At 39.6% G+C, this 24,169-nt stretch overlaps 1 protein-coding gene and 1 pseudogene across 3 annotated transcripts in view; one reads left to right on the top strand and one right to left on the bottom strand.

Moving 5' to 3' along the window:
• Nucleotides 1–24,169, bottom strand: part of LOC308618136 (ubiquitin-conjugating enzyme E2 E2) — a 349,746-nt gene that overhangs the window by 200,866 nt on the left and 124,711 nt on the right. The window lies entirely within an intron of this gene.
• The window catches only part of LOC308617527 (elongation factor 1-alpha 1-like), a 69,588-nt pseudogene that overhangs the window by 40,762 nt on the left and 4,657 nt on the right, over nucleotides 1–24,169 (top strand). Inside the window, exon 3 of the transcript in view lies at nucleotides 22,511–22,622. The product of the transcript in view is annotated as an elongation factor 1-alpha 1-like (transcript). The remainder of the gene's footprint in view (nucleotides 1–22,510; nucleotides 22,623–24,169) is intronic.

Raw genomic sequence — 24,169 nt, 5'->3', positions numbered from 1 at the left:
AACCGAAGAAATGATAACTCGAGTGTCTTTCAGATCATCTAGAATGGATTCTGAACAATGGGATACATTTTAAACAGGAAGGCAAATGAGAAATTAATGATAAACGCTCAATAAACTATATTAGCATACTTTTGTGCTAGTGAAAAGCCAAGTACATTATATTTTTCTCTCTGCTGCTGTGCTATTTGTGACGTCTCCAGGAGCAGCCCTTCAAATGTCTTTTTCTGGACGAGAGCACATTCAGCCACAGGTTCTGGAGTGAGGCAATTAGCTGTACAATTAAGCCAGGAGACCTGCTATTGAGACATGGATTATCCAGATGAGCTGTCTCTTCTGTTTAAAATTTAGCTAATTTGTCAGATTTTTCATTGACTTTCTATATAGATCTTTACATTTATGGCGCAATCAGGACTTTTATTGTGTGCAAATTTGAGAGAAACAAGGCTTTAGGGCCTTAAAAGGTCCAGCAAATAAGCACATAAGTGAGTACCATTCCTAATTTAAAAATTGGTCTTCCAGTTGTGTGGATTATCCAGGCATCTTTTTCCCTCCGCTGTGCTTTGAATCAATGGTCATTTTGTGGACCTCAAGATATATTTCCCAAAGGGTTTGGTGAATCTGGAGTTTGAAGAGAGAAAAATTATGCGCCATCAATTACGAAGGGAAAAAAAAATGGGGGAAGACTGACTCTGGCTTTCAGTGGTCTACTCTGTTTTTGTCCTTTCTTTCTGTTGACTTATTTTGACCAAATCATAGAAATGTTAGCCTTTTCTGTGGGGGTGGGGGGGTGGGGATTTCTGAAGTAATATAGATGATAGTATTATTTCTTGAATCAGCAGATTAATAACAGACTATCATTTCACGGGAGTGTTAGCAGATGTCATATACAAATATGGTTCCATCTTCAGAAAGTTGAGATACAGGAAGTTAAATTGAAATAGATGTCTTTACTACTGGATGTGTTAGAAACACACATGCTAATAACGTTCATAGAAAGGGATATGGAATAAAGCAGTTTTTGAAAATTCACTTCACCATGGAATCCCTTTTTATAGAGTACCTACTAACTTCTCACAGGTTAGGAAAACACTGAGTTTTACACCAAATTTAAAAACCAACCATGCTATAAAACCCTATTTGTTTGAAATATAAATCACTGATTGAAACAATCTCAAATTTGTAAACTTTGTATTGGAAGATTATATTAAAAAATAGTTTATACATGCCAACCTGCAGGTCAGCTCATTGACAGAATGTACCTAAACATTAAGAAAAAGTTTTACGTAAAAGTTACAAATGAGGTTTAAAATACAAGGCGAACGTGTATGTATGCATTTCACACAATGCTTTGTGGAAAGCAGTGCGTTTATTTAAAATGCATTAGTTCATTTGTCCATGACTTATAATCAATAAAATTAACCGAAACTCACAAAATGAAAAACACCCCCACAGTATACTCTGTGTGTGTGCGTGTGTGTGTGTGTGCGCGCACGCACACGTGGTGCAAATGAATTATATACTGTAAGTAGGAAAAAATAAGAAACTTTTACAAATTTAACAAATCATTTTATTTTGAATGTATTTGAAGTATTTTTTATTTAAACCAGGTAAATTTGCTAATAATTTTACTCAAAACATTGGCTTGGAAGGCAAATTCTTTTAAATGAAATGAATATTTGATTTTATTTTAAACAAATGCCCACATATGTAGTAGCCACAAAGATTTGAAATAAAGTTTCTTCATAAAACACTAAAACTAGATTTTGTTTGTGGACTCTTTTAAGTATTTTTATCTTTAACACTGTTGTAATTTGATGTTTTATTTCATTAATAGGCAAATCAGCTTTGTCCTAACTATCCTGTGGCAATATAGGAAACATGATTATTACTGAATAAAACTTTTTTAGATGAGTTAGAAAGAAAGTAATGTTCATTTAAAAATTATCTGAATCTGGAGATGGATGTTAGTGGTGGCTGCACAACAGTGTGGATGTACTTAGTGTCACTGAGCTGTACACTTAGGAATGATTAAGATGGTAAATTTTATCTAATGTATATTTTACCACAATTTAGAAATTGAATTAAGAAGTATCTGATTATAAAAGTAAATTTTCATTATAGAAGATTTAGAACATAGTGAAAAACTCAAGACAGATATAGTGAAAAACTCAAAATGTAAACCATTTGATATACTAGACTTCCAGTTTTAATTGAACTTGTTTTAATAATTATACATATGTTTTATACATTTAAAATAATCTTGCAAGGTTTTAAAAAATAGAGCTCATTAGGCTTTCTTTCACCTTATACCTGACACTTAGCTTTAATCCACAGTAAATATCTAGAGTAATAATATCAACTATAGTAAAATGTTGTCCCTTGAAGCTCATTATCTTTACTTGTTTTACATTTGGGTGAAATAAAAGTGAATGTGTAGTCTGCTTATTTCTAACAAAGCAAAGTATATATTAATGCATTTAAAATTTTATGCACTGTAGTGAAATTAAATTTTATAACTAATGGTTTTATTCAGAAGTCAATAATTATGAACAGGGTAAAAGGTACAGTTTTTGAGTTAGCTATTCTTTGCTCAAACATTTGGTGACATAGTAGGTAGTGTAAGCCTCATTGATGCCTCAGTATACTTCATCATTCTCAGCCATCGGTGATTAAAGCAAGATTGGTTCATCCTTTTTTGACAGATGTTGTACTCTTGAGCAAGACTGTCTCATTTTCACTTATTAGTAAAAATGAGAGAGGAATACTGTTTTTTTTACTTCTATAAGAATTAAGATTTTTTGTGTGTGTGTGTGGTACACAGGCCTCTCACTGTTGTGGCCTCTCCCGTTGCAGAGCACAGGCTCCGGATGCACAGGCTCAGCGGCCATGGCTCACAGGCCCAGCAGCTCCGCGGCATGTGGGATCTTCCCAGACCGGGGCACGAACCCGTGTCCCCTGCATCGGCAGGCGGACTCTCAACCACTGCCCCACCAGGGAAGCCCAAGATTGTTTACTTTTTATATTCTGGTTTTGAAATCACTAGTTTGCTAATATGTTGGTTTAAGCAACCCAAGGTGCAGGGAAATAACTGTACCAAAAAGAAAGGAGAAGAAAAGGAGGGAGAAAAAAACCCCGAACAGTTGTAATAAACTATAGTCCTTCTCCTATGTCACTTCCTGAGAAATAAAACAGGATTCTGATTTTATAAGTATCTACAAGATTAAAAGTCACAACCTTTCTCAAATTCCTAAAGACAAATTAAATTATTTCGATATGAAAATACATTTAAAGACCCATTTATACTTGGTCACAGTTTTCTTCAATCACATGATAGGAAAACTTCTGTCAGAGTCAACTGAACTGGAAATACTAAATCAATGCCAGTAACAAAACACCTCAAAATTTCCAATCACCATCTCATTTAAACAGATTGGTTTTTGTATTAATGTTTAAGCTAACATAAATTTATCTCAAATGTAAAACTGCACCAAGGACACAAAGCAGGCTAACCTAGATACTGGATATCTCAAAGCAGCTAGATTTAAAATGAGTGATGGCTAGCAAAATCTAATAATGAACTTTTGAGAGAGGAAGAATTGATGAGAATTTTTAAATTATGTGTTAGGATTTTAGGCTTTTAAAAAATTATTTTTTATGGTTCTAGACTCATTGTATAAACCAATTTTAACCTTTCTCCATTTGCTGGATTACTACCTTATATTGGTAGTTCCAACATAGTAAGGTACTATAATGCAGCAGGAAGGATCCAGAAGTCTCTGTATCCATAAAAATTGTACAAAGGTTACTTTTTAATGTATTGCTGGTAGTTATTAATCATGATATGGTTTCAGTATCTACCTAACCTTTTTCATAAATACTTTTCATAAATACATTAATTTAGGCATTCATTCCATATGAGCCCTGTTTTCGTGCTATATGTACACTGTTTCAGGCACAGGGAACATAACACTGTGCAATACAGTCAAAATCCATTCCTTTAAGAAGTATATAATCTAGCCCGGAAAGCCCACTTAGAAGACGTAATTACAAATGTGTTTGGTATAAACTGCCACTGAGAAATGCCAAGTGCTTTGGGATGGGTTGGCACGGTAGTCTAACCTAGACTGGGAATTCAGGGACAACTTTACTAAGAAAATGATATTTGAGACTTGAATGGCATTTAGAAGCTAGCAGGACTAAGGGGGACACAGAGAGAAGGAACACTGTTAGGGTAGTGGGAACAGCATATGCAACACCTGGAATGTGAAAGCGGAGCTCAAAGAGGGTTAATAAAGATGGAACAGAGAGAATAAGGGAGGGGGGGAATACTGCGTGCCTTGAGGCTAGGAAGGTGGGGAGAAGGTAGATCATGCAGCGTGTTTTAGGCTATGCTGAGGATTTCAGACTTCACCTGAAACACAGAGAAAGCCATCAAAAAGCAAAAGGTAAATGACTAGATTTGTATATTTAAAGGATCACTGGCTCAGTCTCTGAACTGGAGAGGAGCAAAATTGGATGTGGGGAGATTTACCAGAAGGGTACGCCGGTGGTTCAGCTGAGAGATGCAGTAGGGTGGGGAGAAAAGAAGTAAGCAGCCTGAAAGCTCCTGGGAGATACTATGAACAAAACTTGGTAAGTGTGAGAAAAGATGACTGCAGATTTCTTCTGGGAGGTGCCATAAATGACCAAGATGGATAAGACTGGCAATAGTGGGCTTGGTGGTCAAGATGGTGGAGTAAGAAAACCCTGAGCTCACTGTCTCTCACAGGTACACAAACATTACAACTATTTACAGAGCAACTACTGATGAGAAAGACCAACTGGCAGAAAAGGTCTTCCACAAATTAAGGTATAAAGAAGGAACCACAATAAGATGGATAAGAGAAGTGGAGATGCTGTATAGTCAAGACCCACACCCCTGGATGCGTGACCCACAAAGGAAGGATAATCACAATTTGAGAGGTTCTTGTCAAGAAGCAAGGGGTCTGAGCCCCACACTGGACTCCACAGCCCATGGCGGCTCTGCACTGGGAAGACAAGCCCCCAGAATATTTGGCTTTGAAGGCCAGCAGGGCTTACCTCTGGGAGACCCAGAGGTCTGTGGGAAACAGAGACTCCACTCTTAAAGGGAACACACAAAATCTCACACACTCCAGAACCCAGGGAAGAAGCAGTAAATTGAAAGGAGCCTGGGTCAGACCACCTGCTGATCTTAGACTCCCAGAGAGGCAGGAGGCAACAGGAGCTCACCCTGGGGGCACAGACACAGGCGGCAGGCATTTGTGGAGCTTGTTCTACCAAGTGGACACTGGTGCTGGCAGGTGCCATTGTGGAATCCTCCTTCCAGCTTATTAACACTGGGACCACGCCGTGATCACCAACCTGCCAGCACCAGTACTGGGACACCTCCTGGGTGGGTAGGGACACAGACCCACCAACCATCAGGCCTGCTGCCTGCAGACCCTCTAAGCCCACAGGTTCCACAGTACACCACCCTAGCCCACAGGTTCCACAGTACACCACCCTGTCCAACAGAGGACCAAAGACCCAGTCCCAAACACCACTGTGCCAGCACTAGCCCCAGGATCACCAGGGCCCTGCAGTCAGATACCCTGGGACCTGGTTCCAGCTGCCAGTGGGCCAGCACTAGCCCAGGGACCAACCTCACCCACCAGTATGCAGGCACCCGTCTCAGGACCCCCTGGGATCAGCCCCACCCATCAAAAGGCAGACACCAGCTGCAGGACCACTGTAGCTCTATAACCTGCCAAGTCATAATCCAATTCACTCACCAGTGGGCCAGCACCAATCCAGGAACCCCACTCTGGGCCTGACCCTGCCTACCAGCAGGCCGACACCAGCCCTGGGACACCTTGGAGCCCTCAGCCAACAGCCCCAGATTCAGTTCAACTCATGAGTGGGCTGTCACCAGCTTTGGGACACCCTGGACCCTGAAGCCACCCATGTCAGGAACTGGACCCCCCCACCAGCAGGACAACACCAGATCTGGGAACCCCAGCCCCACAACCACCAACCCCAGAACCTGGCTCTGTCCACCCATGGGTTAGCACTACCCCCAGGATCCCTGGGGACCTGTAATCAGCTGCCTTGTGAACCTGCCCCTCCCACCAGTGGTCAACAGACTCTGCAAAAGACAAGGCCTGGCAAGCAACCAGACAAGGGGCCAGCCACACCTACCAGACCACCCAAAGCAGTCAACCCACCACAACAGAAGAAACCATGCAGAACAAAGACCCATATAAATGCTGCCTATAGGAACCTCACTTCAGATCTAAAGACACAAACAGACTGCAGGTGAGGAGATGGAAAAAGGTATTCCATGCAAATGGAAATGAAAAGAAAACCAGGGTAGCAACACATATATCAGACAAAACAGATTCTGAAACAAACACCATTACGAGACAAAGAATGACAATACATAACAATCAGGGGATCAATCCAAGAAGATGATATAACAATTGTAAATATATATATGCCCCAAACATAGGAGCACCTAAATACATAAAGCAAATATTAACAGATACAAAGTGAGAAATTAGCAGTAACATATAATAGTAGGGGACTTTAACACCCCACTTAGATCAATGCAGAAATCACCAAACAGAACATCAATAAGGAAACACTGGCCTTAAATGACACATTAGACCAAACGGACTTAACAGATATATATAGAACACTCCATCCAAAAGCAGCAGAATACACATTCTTTTCAAGTGCACATGGAACATTATCCAGGACAGATCACATACTTGGTCACAAAACAAGTCTCAGTAAAATTAAGAAAACTGAAATCACATCAAGCATCTTTTCCAACCTCAATACGAGACTAGAAATCAACTACAAGAAATAAACTACAAAAAACACAAAGACATGAAGACTAAACAAGATGCTAGTAAACAACCAATGGACCATTGAAGAAATCAAACAGGAAATTAAAAAATACCTAGAGACAAGTGAAAACGAAAATACGACAATCCAAAACGTACAGAGCACAGCAAAAGCAGTTCTAAGAGGAAAGGTTACAGTGATACATGCTGACCTCAGGAAACAAAAAAATCTCAAATAAACTACCTAACCTTACACCTAAAAGAACTAGAAAAAGAAGAAAAAACAAACCCAAAGTTAGTAGAAGGAAAAAAGTCATAAAGATCAAAGCAGAAATAAATGAAATAGAGACTAAAATCACAATAGAAAAGATCAATGAAACTAAGAGGTGGCTCTTGGAAAAGGTAATCAACACTGATAAAACTTTAGCCAGACTCATCAAGGAAAGAAGAGAAAGGACCCAAATCAATATAATCAGACATGAGAAATGAGAAGTAACAACTGACGCCAGAGAAATACAAAGAATCACATGAGATTACTATGAACAATCATACAGCAATAAAATAGACAATGTGGAAGATATGGACAAACTGCTAGAAATGTACAATCTCCGAAGACTGAACTAGGAAGAAATAGAAAATATGCACAGACATACTACCAATAATAAAACTGAATCAGTGATTTGAAAACTCCCAACAAACAAAAGTCCAGGACCAAATGGCTTCACAAGTGAATTCTACCAAACATTTAGAGAAGAGCTATGACTTCTCAAACTATTCCAAAAAAATTGCAGAGGAAGAAATGCTTCCAAACTCATTTTACAAAGCCAGCGTTACCCTGGTACAAAAGCCAGACAAAGTTATCACACACACAAAAAAATTACAAACCAATATCACTGATGAACATAGATGCAAAAATCCTCAACAAAATATTAGGAAACTGAATTCCACAATATAGTAAAAGGATCACACATATGATCAAGCGGGATTTATTCCAGGGATGCAAGTATGGTTCAATATCTGCAAATCATTCAATGTGATACACCACACTAAGAAACTGAAGAATAAAAATCATATGATCATCTCAATGGATGCAGAAAGCTTTTTACAAAATTCAAAATCCTTTCATAATAAAAACTCTCCACAAAGTGGGTGTAGAGAGAACATGCCTCAACATAATAAAGGCCATATAGGACAAACCCACAGCTAACACCATACTCAACAGTGAAAAGCTGAAAGCATTTCCTCTAAGGTTAGGAACAAGACAAGGATGTCCAATCTGACCACTTTTATTTATTTATTTTTTGCGGTATGCGGGCCTCTCACTGTTGTGGCCTCTCCCACTGCAGAGCACAGGCTCCGGACGCACAGGCTCAGTGGCCATGGCTCACGGGCCCAGCCTCTCCGCGGCATGTGGGATCTTCCCGGACCGGGGCACAAACCCACGTCCCCTGCATCGGCAGGCGGACTCTCAACCACTGCGCCACCAGGGAAGCCCCACCATAATCTTTTAAAAAATTATTTATTTATTTATTTTAGTTTTGGCTGTGTCAGGTCTTAGTTGCGGCACACAGGATCTTTCGCTATGGTGTGTGGGCTTCTCCCCCTAGTTGTGGTGCACAGGCTCCGTAGTTGTGGTGCACAGGCTCCGTAGCTGTGGTGCATGGGCTCAGTAGTTGCGGCGCATGTGGAAAGCAAATGCGAGCGCCTGTCATGCTCTTGAAAAACAAATATGAAATCTGAACAGCTGATGATCATAAAAATAATTACAGGTTGTCATTATTAAGTACATAATCACACCTAGCCCTCCTTAATAGAACCGTACGTATCTAGACTACAATACATGTTTCAAAATGTTAGAGAAACAAGACACATGAAAGGTACCATTTTTCTGAGGAACCATCCTAGAGGGGTACACGGTGGGAATTTTCAAAACGACATAAAATCTCTCGTCCTGAAAACCCTTCCTGGCCTGTATGGGAAATAAATGTCCTCGTATAGCCTGTACATAGGTCAGAACAGGGAAGACTGAGTGCTGGGAATGGTGGGTGTGCGTGTTAACACTGTGAATAACTGAGAGTGGGAACCTGAGAAAAGGATGCTTAGGTTCATGGGATCTTTAGGGCAGACACGTCCAGCACGTGTTTACCTTTAACCAGCGGGGCAGCTCCCCATCCTACTCCACATCCTCACTTCCTACACTTCTGTCGTGTGTGCCCTTACCTTTCACGACAGCTCCTCTCTGCCAGCAACGCCAGGGGGACACTTTTATTTAGCTTATTTGTAGACCCTTCTGACTATACAAATGAGTAAGTCAAATTAACTTTATCACAAAGATGATGAGTGTTTCTTGTGAAATACGGACCATGGTTCCAAGAGTAACATGCTCGCAGAGTCCTTGCACTGTGGATTTTCCAACAGACTGCGGCACTAAATATTGGCAGCAGGACTCCAGGCACGCTAGAAGCCACAAACTGTCTTATTGGTCATGAGGTCAACTGTAGTATAATAACGGTGAACTTCTACAGAGCACTTCCGGTGTGCCAGGCACTACTTTAAGTGATTGATATGTATGAACTCATTTAATCTTTTTTTTTTTAATTTTTTTTTAAATTTATTTATTTGTTCTTGTCTGTGTTGGGTCTTCATTTCTGTGTGAGGGCTTTCTCTAGTTGTGGCAAGTGGGGGCCACTCTTCATCGCGGTGCGCGGGCCTCTCACTACTGCGGCCTCTCTTGCTGCAGAGCACAGGCTCCAGATGCGCAGGCTCAGTAGTTGTGGCTCACGGACCCAGCCGCTCCGCGGCATGTGGGATCCTCCCATACCAGGGCTCGAACCCGTGTCCCCTGCATTAGCAGGCAGATTCTCAACCACTGCGCCACCAGGGAAGCCCTCATTTAATCTTTATAATTTTAGGTAATAGCCATATCCCCATTTTATGGATAAGGAAACTGAAGTATAATTATTCAAAGCTATACCGTTGAGATTCTACCTGCAAGGCATCGTAGGTCTTATTTTGGACTTAGGAACTCTGGTAGTTTATGTATAATATACATATTTTTCTACTTGTGCCCTTTACCTTCAATATAAGAGACCACAAGCTAAACATTTAAGCATAGGTAAGCTTAGGTATAAGCGTACATTTTACTAGCATCTAAACTAGCTGACAGCTGCGAACAGAAACGAAAGGCAGCATTATAAAACTATGTCCCGCACAGCCACTCTTATCTGCATAAGCTACATTCTAATTCATGACCTTTGCCCTTTTCCTTCCTTTCTTTCCCCTGTTTTTTCTTTTCTAAAAATGCCTCAATAGTTTTAATAGTGTAATCATTGATCACACTATTTACCTGCAAACACATCTGGCCAAAATTTCCTCCTTATGAAAACTAAACAACATTGCTGTATATCATTTTACCTTAATTCTCAAAAGGGATCAATTAGATGATGTAAAAAGTATGAAAAAACCAAAAGACTAAAAAACTGTGTATACAGTTCCATAAAACAAACACAATAATTGATAGTAAGGGAAGTGAAAAGGAATAAACATTTGTTGACTTCCTGCCTAAGATGATTTTTAAAATTTATTGTTTACAATAGAGACAAATTTGGTTTGAAATGCCAAATTTGGTTAGATTAGTAAGGGAGAAAAAGTGTTGATGGTAACACTATTTACGTCTCTTTAGATTGAAAGGGGAATCTAGGCATTACAGAGAATTTGTTTTAGCTGATTAGATTACATATAATATTCTCCATTGTTTTATAAACATGCATTTTAATCTCTGTGAGATTTTGAGAACCAGCCTATGGTCATAAACTGAATTTTAACATTATATAAACCAGGCCTCTGGCTGCAGAACGCAGTGAATTCTGTAGTGTACCAGTGTATTTATTTATATTCAACTTTATTATTTATTCCTATGTATTTATTTTTAGATTTCTGACTTGTTCCTGACACCAAAAACACATATTTATATTTTTTCATTGCAAATATTATGGAAGGTAGATTAGTATTTAGCATCAGCCTGAGTTGATGAGGTGAATTTAATAGAAAAGGGAAGAGGAAACTTCCCTTAATAAACTTTAAGGCCAAGAATACATTTTTATGTTATTTTCCCTACGTCTTAACTGTGGAAAACTATAACAACCAAGGTCTTACAGTTAAAAGAACAGATATTTCAGGACAAATTATAAAGGGAAGCATTTCCTTTGGAGAATTTTTCTCTCATCATTGTTGTTGCTGCATAGGGGGAATGGTGCTTTTGCATTTAGCAGCATAAGCCTTCTGGTCCAACAGGAAAAAGGAGAAAAAAGTTATTCTCTCTCAGATTTTTAACTGTGGTTTTTATGCTTACAACCCTACCTACTACTTGTATATGTGTGACTGAATACATATACAATGAATATTTCCTTACTTTCAAAAATATCTTAAAATAATGAAGGTATTAAAGTTCCTTCAATGAAACATATTAAATGACATGCAAATATGCATTAGCTTAGCATTAAATGAAAATAAAAGCAAGAGGCAAGATTAAACAGGTAATATATTCTGCTTTTCCAAAACTCTTCTGAAGTGAACAAGCATATTACTTTGTAGGTAACCCTTTGCCAAGCACAGCATGAATACAGAAGAGTGCGTGAGTGGAAGTATGCAGCTGGAAGAATGCTTCTGCAGTGAACACACCTGTCTAACCAGTGCCCAGACCAGCAAAGCAACACCGCCAGCGCCTTAGGCTCCCTTTCAGTTGCTGCCTCCTGCCCCCTCTAAACAGAAAGCACGTCCAACACCGCGGATGAACCTGGACTGCTCGGGACCATACGCGAATGCAGTTACACAGCATGCACTCTCTTGCGTCCGACTTCTGTTGCTCGATGTTGTTTGTGGGATTCGTCCACGTTTGCGTGCTTGTAGTTTATGCATTCTTATTGCTGTGTAGTAATCCAACATGTGAATCTATCATAAACCATCCACTCTACCTTCGTGGCACTTGAGTAGTTTCCAGTTTGGGCTTATGACATTGTTTTATTTTTATACTTAAAAACAGATCTAAAAACCAGAAACACCAACCAAAACTAGTTTTCAAATGAACAATCTTTAAATTGGCAAATGATTTACTACACTAATTATTCCACAAGTTTTCTTTCCAGTTCTGATTTATCAGAACTCTGCCGATTTAGGGGTGTCTAACCATGTTATTGATGTTGCTCAACCTGTTTTTCTTCAAACATAAGTGCTTTGATTTATTTGGTTCAGAGAGTTTCATTCCCTCTCAATAGTTGTTGACATTTCACAACAGAGGCACCAGCTCACTCTCCCTTTTCAACCTCAGAGACACTTAAAAACCTGTCAAAAAACATTTTGGAAAAACTTTCCCAGAGGTCACGTGTTGGCCAGCTCCTGCTGTCTGTAGTAAAGAAACCAAAAGTTCATACATATAAAAAAGCCTCAGAGCCACAAAACTCTTTGCGCTTAGTCATTCATGTAATTTCGGGCAGACGTTATGAAGCAATCTAATGCCCTAGAACTTTTTTTGTTGGTCTTAACGTAAGTGAGTATAATCACCTCCACTCCTACCATCACTTCCCACTGTCTCTGAGTTGCTCCTGCAGGATCCCACTGCATGAAATAAGTGAAAGGATGAAAAACTGAGAATGAAAGTATGGATGTTAATGAGATAGCGTGGTGTGAGCCAAGTTCAAGTGACAAAGTGCAAAGAAATGCAGAGTAAGGACGGCCTATGCACCCTTTACTGGAGACAGTCTTCACAGTAGGATCCTCAGCAAGTTATTTAAATGTGATTTATGCATATTAAAAAAATACTGCTCAAAGACATCTCTTTAAAGAAAACAAGAATTCTCTTTGATCTTTATTCCAGAATCTTCTAGTCTTATCACACTGTTCTGCAATTAAAAAAAAATATATATATATTGATTGATTGATTGATTGATTGCCGCACTGGGTCTTTGTTGCTGCATGCAGGCTTTCTCTAGCTGTGGTGAACGGGGGCTACTCTTCACTGCGGTGTGCAGTCTTCTCATTGCAGTGGCTTCTCTTGTTGCGGAGCACGGGCTCTAGGCACGTGGACTTCAGTAGTTGCGGCACATGGGCTCAGTAGTTGTAGCTTGCAGGCTCTAGAGCACAGGCTCAGTAGTTGTGGCGCACGGGCTTAGTTGCTCCGCGGCATGTGGGATCTTCCCAGCCCAGGGCTCGAACCGGTGTCTCCCGCATTGGTAGGCGGATTCTTAAACACTGTGCCACCAGGGAAGTCCTGCAATTGTTTGTTCACATGTCTGTCTCTTCCTCTAGACTGTGCTCCTCTGATTGTGGATGCTGTAATATTAAATTTCATATACCACAGCATCTAGCACTTAAGTGACGCATAAATGTTTCATGCATGAGAGGATGCATTAATTAAATGAGGAGATAATTTTTTGAAAAAGAAAAGTTGGTGGGGAGAGTAAAAAACATTGCCTATGTGAGGTCTTCTTGTTCTGAACTCAGCTACAGACGCTCCACCAGGTCTGCAAACCTGGAGTGTAGAAACAACATCCTCATGAGATCCTGGAAGCAGGGGAGGGAAGTTTGCCCTTAAGCACAAGGTGTCTGTCAGCATGGCTGCCCTTGCTCGCACAGGTCTAGTTCTGCCTCTGACTAGAGATTAACTGACTGAGATCCACTTGAATGTGGAGGCCACCTGCCTAAAACTGCACTAAGTTGCAACTGACCTTTGGAAACTGAGTGGAGCTCTGGCTGTGGCAAACAGAAGGCTGAACGACACTCCAGCTACACGGCGGGGAGGACTAGGTCAGTGAGATCTTGATGGCTGAGAGATGTCCATCTTCTGGACGCCCCATACTAAACTATTGCCTATTAAAATTTAACACAGATTAATGAAGACAATGCTGTAGAGAGTTTAGCAGCTCTCGGCACAGTAGATCCAACACAGCTTTTTGTCTTTATCATTTTGTTATGTATCATTTACTTTATGTGGCTTAAGAAATATCATTGTAAAATGTTCTTCAGAATTTTGACCACAGTAACTATTACAAAAACCAATACTTCTTTTATTTTTTAAAATTGTTATTTAATATTGGAGTATAGTTGACTAACAATGTTGTGTTACTTTCGGGTGTATAGCAAAGTGATTCAGGTATACATGTACATGTATTTATTCTTTTGGAAATTCTTTTCCCATTTAGGTTATTACAGAATACTGAGCAGAGTTCCCTGTGCTATACAATAGGTCCCTTTTAGTTATCTATTTTATATATAGTAGTGTGTATGTCAATCCCAAATTCCCAGTCTATCCACCCCCACCCTCGTCCCCCCTGGTAACCATAAGTGTGTCCTCTAAGTCTGTGAGTCTGTTTCTGTTTTATAAATAAGTTCATCTGTATCATTTTTCTTTTAGATTCCAAATGTAAGCAATGCCATATGATATTTGTCTTTTCCTGTCTGACTTCACTTAGTGTGACAATCTCTAGGTCCATCCCTGTTGTTGCAATGGCATTATTTCAATCTTATTCTATGGCTGAGTAATATTCCGCTGTATATATGTACCACATCATCTTTATCCATTCCTCTGTCAATGGACATTTAGGTTGCTTCCATGCCTTGGCAACTGTAAATAATGCTGCTGTGAACACTGGGATGCATGTATCTTTTTTGTGTTTTGGAGGGATATATATCCAGGAGTGGCACTACTGGGTCATATGGTAGTTCTATTTTTAGTTTTCTGAGAAACCTCCATACTGTTTTCCACAGTGTCTGCATCAATTTGCATTCCCATTAATAGTGTACCAGGGTTCTCTTTTCTCCACATCCTAACCAACATTTGTTATTTGTGGGTTTTTTGTTCCATGATAGCCATTTTGACAAGTGTGATGTGATATATCATTGCGGTTTTGATTTGCATTTCCCTGACAATTAGTGATGTTGAGCATCTTTTCATGTGCCTGTTGGCCATCTGCATTTCCTCTTTGGAAAAATGTTCAGTTTTTCTGCCCATTTTCAATCAGGTTGTTTGTGTTTTTGATGTTGAGTTGTATGAGCTGTTTATATATGTTGGGTATTAATCCCTTATTGGTCATATCACTTGCAAATATTTTCTCCCATTCAGTAGGTTGTCTTTTCGTTTTGTTGATGGTTTTCTTTGCTGTGCAAAAGCTTTTAAGTTTAGTTAGGTCCCATTTGTTTATTTTTGCTTTTATTTCCCTTCCTTTAGGAGACAGGTCCAAAAAAATATAGCTGCGATTTATGTTTTCCTCTAGGAGTCTTACAGTATTCAGTCTTACATTTAGGTCTCTAATCCATTTTGAGTTTATTTTTGTATATGGTGTTAGAGAATGTTCTAATTTCATTCTTTCACATGTAGCTGTCCAGTTTTCCCAGCACCATTTATTGAAGAGTCTTGTCTTTTCTCCATTGTATATTCTGGCCTCCTCTGTCGTAGATTAATTGACCATAAGTGCATGGGTTTATTTCTGGGCTCTCTATCCTGTTCCTTTGCTCTATGTGTCTGTTTTTGTGCCAGTACCATGCTGTTTTGATTACTGTAGCTTTGCAGTATAGTTTGAAGTCAGGAAGCATGATTTCTCCAGCTCCATTCTTCTTTCTCAAGATTGTTTTGGCTATTCAGGGTCTTTTGTGCTTTCATACAAATTTAAAAAATTTTTGTTCTAGTTCTATGAAAAATGCCATTGGTGTTTTGATAGGGATTGCACTGAATCCGTATACTGTCTTGGGTAGTAAGGTCACTGTAACAATATTGATTCTTCCAATCCAGGAACACAGTATAGCTTTCCATCTGTTTGTGTCATGTCCAGTTTCTTTCATCAGTGTCATAGTTTTCAGAGTACAAATCTTTTGCCTCCTTAGGTAGGTTTATTCCTAAGTATTTTATTCTTTTAGATGCAGCGGTAAATGGGATTGTTTCCTTAATTTCTCTTACTGATACTTCACAGGCCAATATCACTGATGCACATAGATGCAAAAATCCTCAACAAAATACTAGGGAAACCATATCCAACAATACATTAGAAGGATCATACACCATGATCAAGAAGGATTTATCCCAGGGATGCAAGGATTTTTCAACATCTGCAAATCAATCAATGTGACACACCACATTAATAAATTGAAGAATAAAAACTATATGATCTCAACAGATGCAGAAAAAGCTTCTGATAAAATTCAACACCAATTTATGATAACAACTCTTCAGAAGGTGGGCAAAAAGGGAACATACCTCAACATAATAAAGGCCATATATGACAAACCCACAGCCAACATCGTTCTCAATGGTGAAAAACTGAAAGCATTTCCTCTAAGATCAGGAACAAGACAAGGATGCCCACTCTTTTATTCAACATGGTTTTGGAAGTCCTAGCCACAGCAATCAGAGAAGAAAGAGAAATAAAAGAAATCCAAATTAGAAAGGAAGAAGTAAAACTGTCACTGTTTGCTGATGACTTGATACTATAGATAGAAAATCCTAAAGATGTCACCAGAAAACTACTAGAGCTCATCAATGAATTTGGCAAAGTTGCAGAATACAAAATTAATATACTGAAATCTGTCACATTTCTAAACCAATACAATGTAACTAAAAATGAGCTTGAATTCCATCTTAATAGCACTGACTACTCACAAAATTAACAGTCATGCGAGAAAATGGGTAGAAGAATAATACAAGTCACTGAAATTTTAAAAATTAAAGTTACAGGGAGTTCCATAGTGGTCCAGTGGTTAGGACTCAGTGCTTTCACTGCCATGGCCCCGGGTTCAATCCCCAGTCAGGGAACTAAGATCCTGCAAGCCACGTAGCGTGGAAAATAAAATAAATATAAAAGTTAAGGTTACGGACCTCAAAAAGTAGAGACTGCTAAACTGATAAATTGGTTTTTTGTATTGTCATGTTAAGCATTTAAATTACCTTTATAAAACTTTCTTTAAAATCCTTTTTTGAGCAGCCACTGCTGCACATTTGATTAATATATAAACAAGATACCAATGTTCTCATTTTGATCACTAAAATATTTTCTTTCATTCTTTTCAATTATTTAAAGTTAGCAGAGCCCCAAGCATTGTTTGGGTAGGAAAGTGATAGACTGATGTCAGGATACCGAAGAGGAAGAAAAGCATCTCATGAAGAGCAGCCAGCAGCAACTAATGGTTTTCGGCTGTTGCTGATGTAACTGATCAAGGTGCTGTAACAGAAAGCAGTTTTGTGTGATTCATATATTGTTCTGTTGGGATGCACTCTACTCCCTTATAATTTTTAAGCCTAGTTAACTCCAGGTTTCCCCCTTCCTTAAAAGGTAGTTTCTAACTATGTGTTTATTTTAAAGCTAATAATTGATAGTGAAAGAAAACCGACAGCCTGTTGAGTTGCAACAAACGTTAAGTCTTGTGTTAGACAAAACAAATATTCTTTATTTGACTAAAATAAAAGTCAGCTATGTGAACATTAGTCCCACATTTGCCAAATGCCTGTAGTTGAGTTGTTAATATCCTAGAATAATAAAAGATTAGTACCCTTCACTTATAATGAACCTACTGGGTCCAGATTTTGCTTTCAGATACTATCATCACACATAGGTTGAAAATGCCATTTACCCAACTATCAAGGCATAACTTTCAGTGAAATGTATTTAGCTATCTGAGGTCTGCAAGCAGTCCACTGGTGGAGACATGATACTGCTTTGACGGACCGCTGGTGAAGCTTTAGCTACAAAAGTATACACACTTACAAAGGCATTCACTGTTCACTAAAGACTGTAATGTACTACATATTAACTAATAAGATATTCTCTAATATAAATACTACCCCTAAACTGTATTTAGTGGTGTTCTTTAGCACCAATAGAATTTTATTCACAATACTAGAAAAATACAAAATTTATCCATGTTTTCTGTAAGTTTCTTTTACTTTTTTACTCATCATAGAGTCATGGACAGTTATGGAGAAAGCACTATTACTTCCTTATTATATTCTGGAAAACCTTGGTTCATTCGTGAAAACTTCTGGCTCAACCTGCTTTCTGAAGGAGAAAACTAAGTTACATATGAGACCACAGTTGGATACGGTGGGTACTAAAGAATTGTAATCAGAGGCTCCGCTCCCCTGAAGTGGTACCATTCTCTGATGGCCAATTAGTACTGAGGATAATAGAGTAGCTTCTTAAACCTTATCCAGCGACCTTTTCTTTTTCAGCCATGCTATTCCCCTCTCTTTACTCCACCTCCCACCGCGGCCCCTCTCCCCCTCCTGCCATTAGGACTATTCTTAAGTAACATATAAGGCTGAAACTTATTGCTCGGGATTGCCACCTACCAACAGGGGAGCTTAACTTTGAGTTTGAAAATACATGTTTTTTTAAGTTCAAAGCTTTGTAAGCCAGGCTTTCAAGTGGTTAAAAGGTTTTCTAAGAACTTCCAAAGCTGAGTTTTTACATAAGAAAAAACAAATTTGGAGGATTAACTGTATTATAATCATAGTGAGAAGAATAATTCCAAATACCTTGCAAAGAAAATTCCATACCTTTCAGGTCCAGAAGTGTTGGGGGACACAGACACTGAGTGGATGAGCCTGGCGTGGGGCAGTCCTGAGGAGGGACCAAGTTCCCTTCATCCTCCCTGACTTCCACACTAAGAGGTGGAACAAGACAGGATGCTCAGAAAAGCTAAAGGGGAAGCCCGAAATTTTCAGGCTGTCGCTTGGCTTCTCTGGGGGAAGAGCCTGCAAAAACTGCAAGCCTTTCAGAAAGTTCTGATGGGGACAAAGTGTTGTGTCCATCGTGGCACAGAAGTAATAGACAGACGAATGAAGTCTGAGGAAGGTTTTCCCAGCTGATGGACCAGGGGGTAGTTTTTACAGGATTCTACAAACTCCCAGGTAGTGCAGAGAAAGCAACCAAGAATTTCAAGGTCCTGATAAAGAGTTGGGAGGTGCTGAGGGAACTGCAGGGTTAAAACTGACTTGGTTGCCAGAGCGAGGGGAAGGCAGCTGAGTGCAGATTTCCTACACACAGACAGAACGGCACGCCTCTGCAGCCCCTGCCACAGCTTTCCTACTGACCCCGTGGATGCAGTGAGGACAGGCCGGAGGCCCAGAGGTCAAGCCCATGTAAGATATCACTGGAAGCACAGCAAGAGGGGGGATGCCTCGCCTGTACTCAAATGCCATCTTGATTAAGACGGAGAGGAGAACCCTAGAGAGGAGCAGAAATTTGTATAGACTGAATAATTGGTCAAAAGAAAGTGTTTCGGGCTTCCCTGGTGGCGCAGCTGTTGAGAGTCCACCTGCCGATGCAGGGGACACGGGTTCGTGCCCCAGTCTGGGAAGATCCCACATGCTGCGGAGCGGCTGGGCCCGTGAGCCATGGCCACTGAGCCTGCGTGTCCAGAGCCTGTGCTCCGCAACGGGAGAGGCCACAACAGTGAGAGGCCCGTGTACCGCAAAAAAAATAAAATAAGAAAAGTGTTTCAAGTGAGAAGATACTGAGATACCTTTTTAAAAGGTGAGGTTGTGTGTTTTATACCATGATTGGGAATGGAAGCTGAGAACTAGAAAGAGATCACTTCAGAAAGTAAAGTTACTTTTTTTGCACACCCTAGATTGGGACTGGCCAATTTAGACCTCTGATGCTAGAAAACGTCAAACTATAATACTGTCACAATCCCCACAGAAATTAAAGTTCCTGTACTGAATGATTAATGCTATGACTCCTCCTTTTTCTACAGCATTACCTTTAAAGGATAAAAAATATCATGCTATCATTCATGTCTCTCTGTTTACTAACCATATAAAGCAGTGTAAGCAATATACACACACCCTCTACAACTACCTGAAAATTTTTTTAGCTCTCATGTAAATGATCTACGACTTTCTGAATTTTATTGTTAGATATTCTGCCACCTCTTAAAGTTTTTGTTTCACGTGTGAAGCTGCCAGTTCTGAGCAGCAGAAGTCGTCTCTGGACTGTCCTTAGCACCAGGCGAAAGCAGTGCGTCAGAACCCAGGAAGACGGTAAAGAAACAGGATGGAATATACCCAGTGTAGTCAGATGATCAAGGGCTTGAGCTAGACAGCCACCTACAGAGCAAGAGTCACTGTTAACAAAGAAATCTTGGCTGTGAAGTAGACAAATACTGCATGCTTGCTCAAAAATGAATCCCAAGAGTTGCAGAGACTGTGCCTGCGGTTAAGTGCTGTTAGGCAAGTCAAAGAGGGATGTGAGGTTAGAACCAAGACTTTATCCTCATGTCAGACTGACACTGACTGTAGACAAATTCTTCACTTTCATATGTTCCCTGAAAACTCTTCTCCAGAATTTACTCTTGTGGATTATGTCATTTCTTCCTATACCCAAGTATATTCCTTGACTTCACCTCCTCATCTTTGTCTTGAATATCCCCTGAAAGTTTTCCCCGACTCCTCATCAAGAGCAGAGGACCTTCACCCTGTAAAATGTTTGCCTGAGACTCATCTCCCCTTTTCAGTAAACCTCACACAAACTCCAAGGAGCTTGCAGAACTAGGCCTCCGAGGAAAAACAAACACTAAATCTCTGTTATCAATCAGTACAGGCTAAGTTGTGCGGCACAACAAACATCAAAACTTCAGTAATGAACAGAACAAGGGTTTTTCTCACTGCACATAGAGACTGTGTACCAGCGTGATTCTCCTGGGCTATGACTCCTATGTCAGTAGCTTAGTAATCCAGGCTGCTTTGAACTCATTACCATGACTGCCATGGCAGGGAAGGAGAGAGGGGAGAGTCTCGAATTAGCAATTAAAGGCTTTCATCTGGCCCAAATCCCATTGACCAGAAATTGTCTCTCGGTCTTGCTCAACTGCAAGGAGGGGGAAAGCATAATCCTTCCATGGACCAGAAGGACTAGGGAACCAGAATGGATAAATACTAAGTCATCAGCACACCTTGCTTGGGCAATGAAAAGTTGATGTGCTGATACTGACTTCTGAGAAGCAAGAAACTGTAACAGTGTTTGTTACCCTAAGTGCTTTTTTTCTTACCTGTTGGCTGATCACTTACTTAATTCCTTCCTCTAAAGGGCCAGCTTTCATTTACTGAGTCCTGAGAATGCCAGTACCCGGAGAAGTGTGTACATGTGTGTGTATATATGTATATACACACACACAAATGAGACTGCAAGCATATCCACAGAAAATATTTAAGTATTTGATTCCTTTTCAATTCCCAATAGTACCCATTATAACAGGCAGATTTAGGATTTTTTTAATCTGTTTTAATTGTATATGTGAAATTACATTCCAAAGAGATTTGAGGAGTCTGGGAGCATAGCCTTTCCATTAAAGCCATTAATTCTACATGAGTGCTCTCAATCACCAGGGACGATTTTCAGAAAATAAATATACTGAATGGAGAGAGAATGAACAAGAACTAGAGACACCGAAGGTTTCTATCTCTGGGGGGTGATATGACTCTAGCAACACTGCCTGACTCTTGATTCCTAAACATATGTCACCTATACTTAGGTAGAAAGTCCTCCTCTGAAACTGTTGCATCTTCAAAGACAGAAGCAAATCTGTTTTAAGAAGAGACACAATACTGATGGCAGGACCACTTGGAAAAATATTTATATACTCCCGGTAGGTTTTTGTTGTTCTGTGGGGTTCTGAATTAGCTACGAGCTGTTTTTTACAGAAAGCTCTGTTAAAATGCCCATACGGTATACAATAGTGTAGTTATTCTGCCTTGCTGAATCAACGTCTTAGAGCAAAATATAAACAGTAAGTTTTTTTTTAACAAGTTTTGTGTACCATGGGTCATAAAATTCACTAAGCTCTGCCAATGAAATTAGTGTAGAAACATGTAATACGTTTGTCGTGATAAAATATTTTATATAACAAACCTCTTTAAAAGAAGGGGTGAAAATGAGTTTTGAATAGCTCCATGGACAGTATCAGTAAGTACCTTTGTAAAAAACTGAATAGTTGACACTTGTATTTTAGGATTTTTTTAAGGACATGAGTCTGTCAGAATCAAATTGATACACTTGTTCTATAACTATAAATTACAAAGTGATTTATTAAATTATATGGTTAAAGACAATGTCTTGCTTACAAGATCACTTTCATTTTGTTTATATCTATCTCTTTTATTTCAAAGTAGCTGTCAGAATATCACAAGGGAACTGAAAACAGGTCTTTAAATACCTAATCATTTGTCTCTAAGAAAAGCAAAAAAGCACATCATACTCTAAGTTAACGTGCCACAAACCATCCTGGATCGAGTGCTTGCCTATGTTGGGCACAATACCCTGCCTGTTACACACAGTATCTCATTTAATCCCATTGTAACCCTGTGAGAACTGAGACTCAGATATAGTCAATAAACTGCCCAAGGACACTAAATTTTAGAAGCAAAATCTGAACCCTCGCGCTTGTTCTTTTCCTTTTGCTTTGCTGTTTCTGCGCTTTGGGAGGGGGTGGAAGTGCCAGGGACAAAGGAACTGATGGTGAAGGAGCCGTACCTGATCCCGCTCTGCCTTCAGCTTCTTTCAACTATTCAGCATGGTCAGTCTCACATTTCTTTCAGAGCTCACGCTTTGCTGCTTTTCACAGACTCTGGACAAGTTACTACTTTTGTGTCTCTGCTCATGTTTCTTGCACTGTTTCAGGATCGTGGTGTTGCTACAGGTAGTGGCAGAGCAGTGGTCCTGCCAGCTCAAGTGTAGGACTTGCTTTGAGAGACACAATCCTGGCAGGCTTGGGGGGTGTGGACGGACACAGGTAGGCTTGTAACCCGGCCGTGCACCCTGGAGAGATCACCTCGGTTCCGGTTCCTCGGGCCTAAGTCAGGCATGAATGGGCTGGTGGTAGCCCACTGTGCAAGTTCCTTCTCTGAGAGAACAAAGCACTATCTAGTCATTCCCTCCTTTTGGAATTAAATGACAAGTAATGTCTAAATAACTTCTCTTGACCTTTGTAACTGTTATCTGTGGACTTTGGAAACTGCTTTAATGGTAGCATATTTGAAATGGACCTTGATCTACAAAATAAACATTTGTAGCTGTTAAAAACTACTATTTAAGAAACCGAACTTTTCATTTTTGCCCTTCTCCGGACACTGCAAAATGACACACTTTTATCTTTGTGTAATTCTCAGTGAGCACTAAGATGTTTTTGGTTTTTACATAATTAAGCATTTTAATTGATTCAAAAATTACACTTGCCTCTTGAGAACACTTTGAAAATTTGGAATTCCAATGTATTTAGAAAGGGAAATTTTATGAAACACAGATAATGGAATTAAATATGAACTAACTTTCTAAACTCTGAACGTGGGAATACAAAGAAGACCTCTGAGCTGCCATGGAGCCAGGACCTCACTTGGGTCCAGGACTGTCTTCCGGGTTAAGGTTGCAGGTTTCACATGCTTAGGTACCTGGTTTTTCCTCCTGCCAATTACAAGGGGAATCCCCACTTCATCCCGCCACAGTTATGAATTCCTGGAAAGATCAACCTAGGAGTCTGAAGAGCACTGAAAAGCATCTTTATTATAGCACAGAGGGATAGTGTTCCCAACTACGGCCCTCTGCCATCCAAAAAAGTTTAACAAGCGTGTTTAGTTCACTCTGTTAGGAAAAAGGAGAGAGTGCTGTAATTTAGAAAGATTTCTGTTAAAAAAAAAGTCTGAGTCCTTCCTCCTCCCTACCTCCCCTCTTCCTTATGTGACAGAGATTAATTGCTTTTCTACTGTGTGCCAGAGCTGTACTGAGTGCTGTGGACACAAAGATGACTAAAAACCATGTTCTTCGTCCTCAAAGAGTTTGCTATGTAATGGTTCAATAAACACATAAGCAAATAATTCAAATACAATATTACTGTTATCGGGTGTGTTCTAGATACTACTAAGGAGGCCAGAAGAAAGAATAATGAAGTTTTCCTGAGGAAGTGGTCAAGACCAGCTTCAGAATCATGGTGGATTTTCCAGCTAATACTTCATTCTCCAGTGGTGTCGGATAAATGAGGTGTAACTATATTTGGAAAGATTACTAGCTTGGGATTTACCATGGTCATCCCTCTGGGATTTTAGTCTGTTAGTCTTTGCTAGAGAAGAAAAATAAAATTAAGAGTTATTTCAGGCTCTAGATGGGTCAATTTGTAAATTTTGTAGGAAGCAACTTGAATTCCTCAGAAGAAATTCCTTTTTATAAATTGAAGATATTGTTGGATATTCTTTATACTATAACCATAGAACCACTTTATATAAAATCATCTATTTGAGCATTAAGCAAGGGTAATACAGAGAACCATCTGTATCACTTTATGTAATT

The sequence above is a fragment of the Mesoplodon bidens genome (genome assembly GCF_964165515.1).
Source record: "Mesoplodon bidens genome assembly, chromosome: 5".
NCBI lineage: Eukaryota > Metazoa > Chordata > Mammalia > Artiodactyla > Ziphiidae > Mesoplodon > Mesoplodon bidens.
Note: the sequence above shows the minus strand (reverse complement) of the source record. Positions and strands in the feature narration are given on the sequence as shown.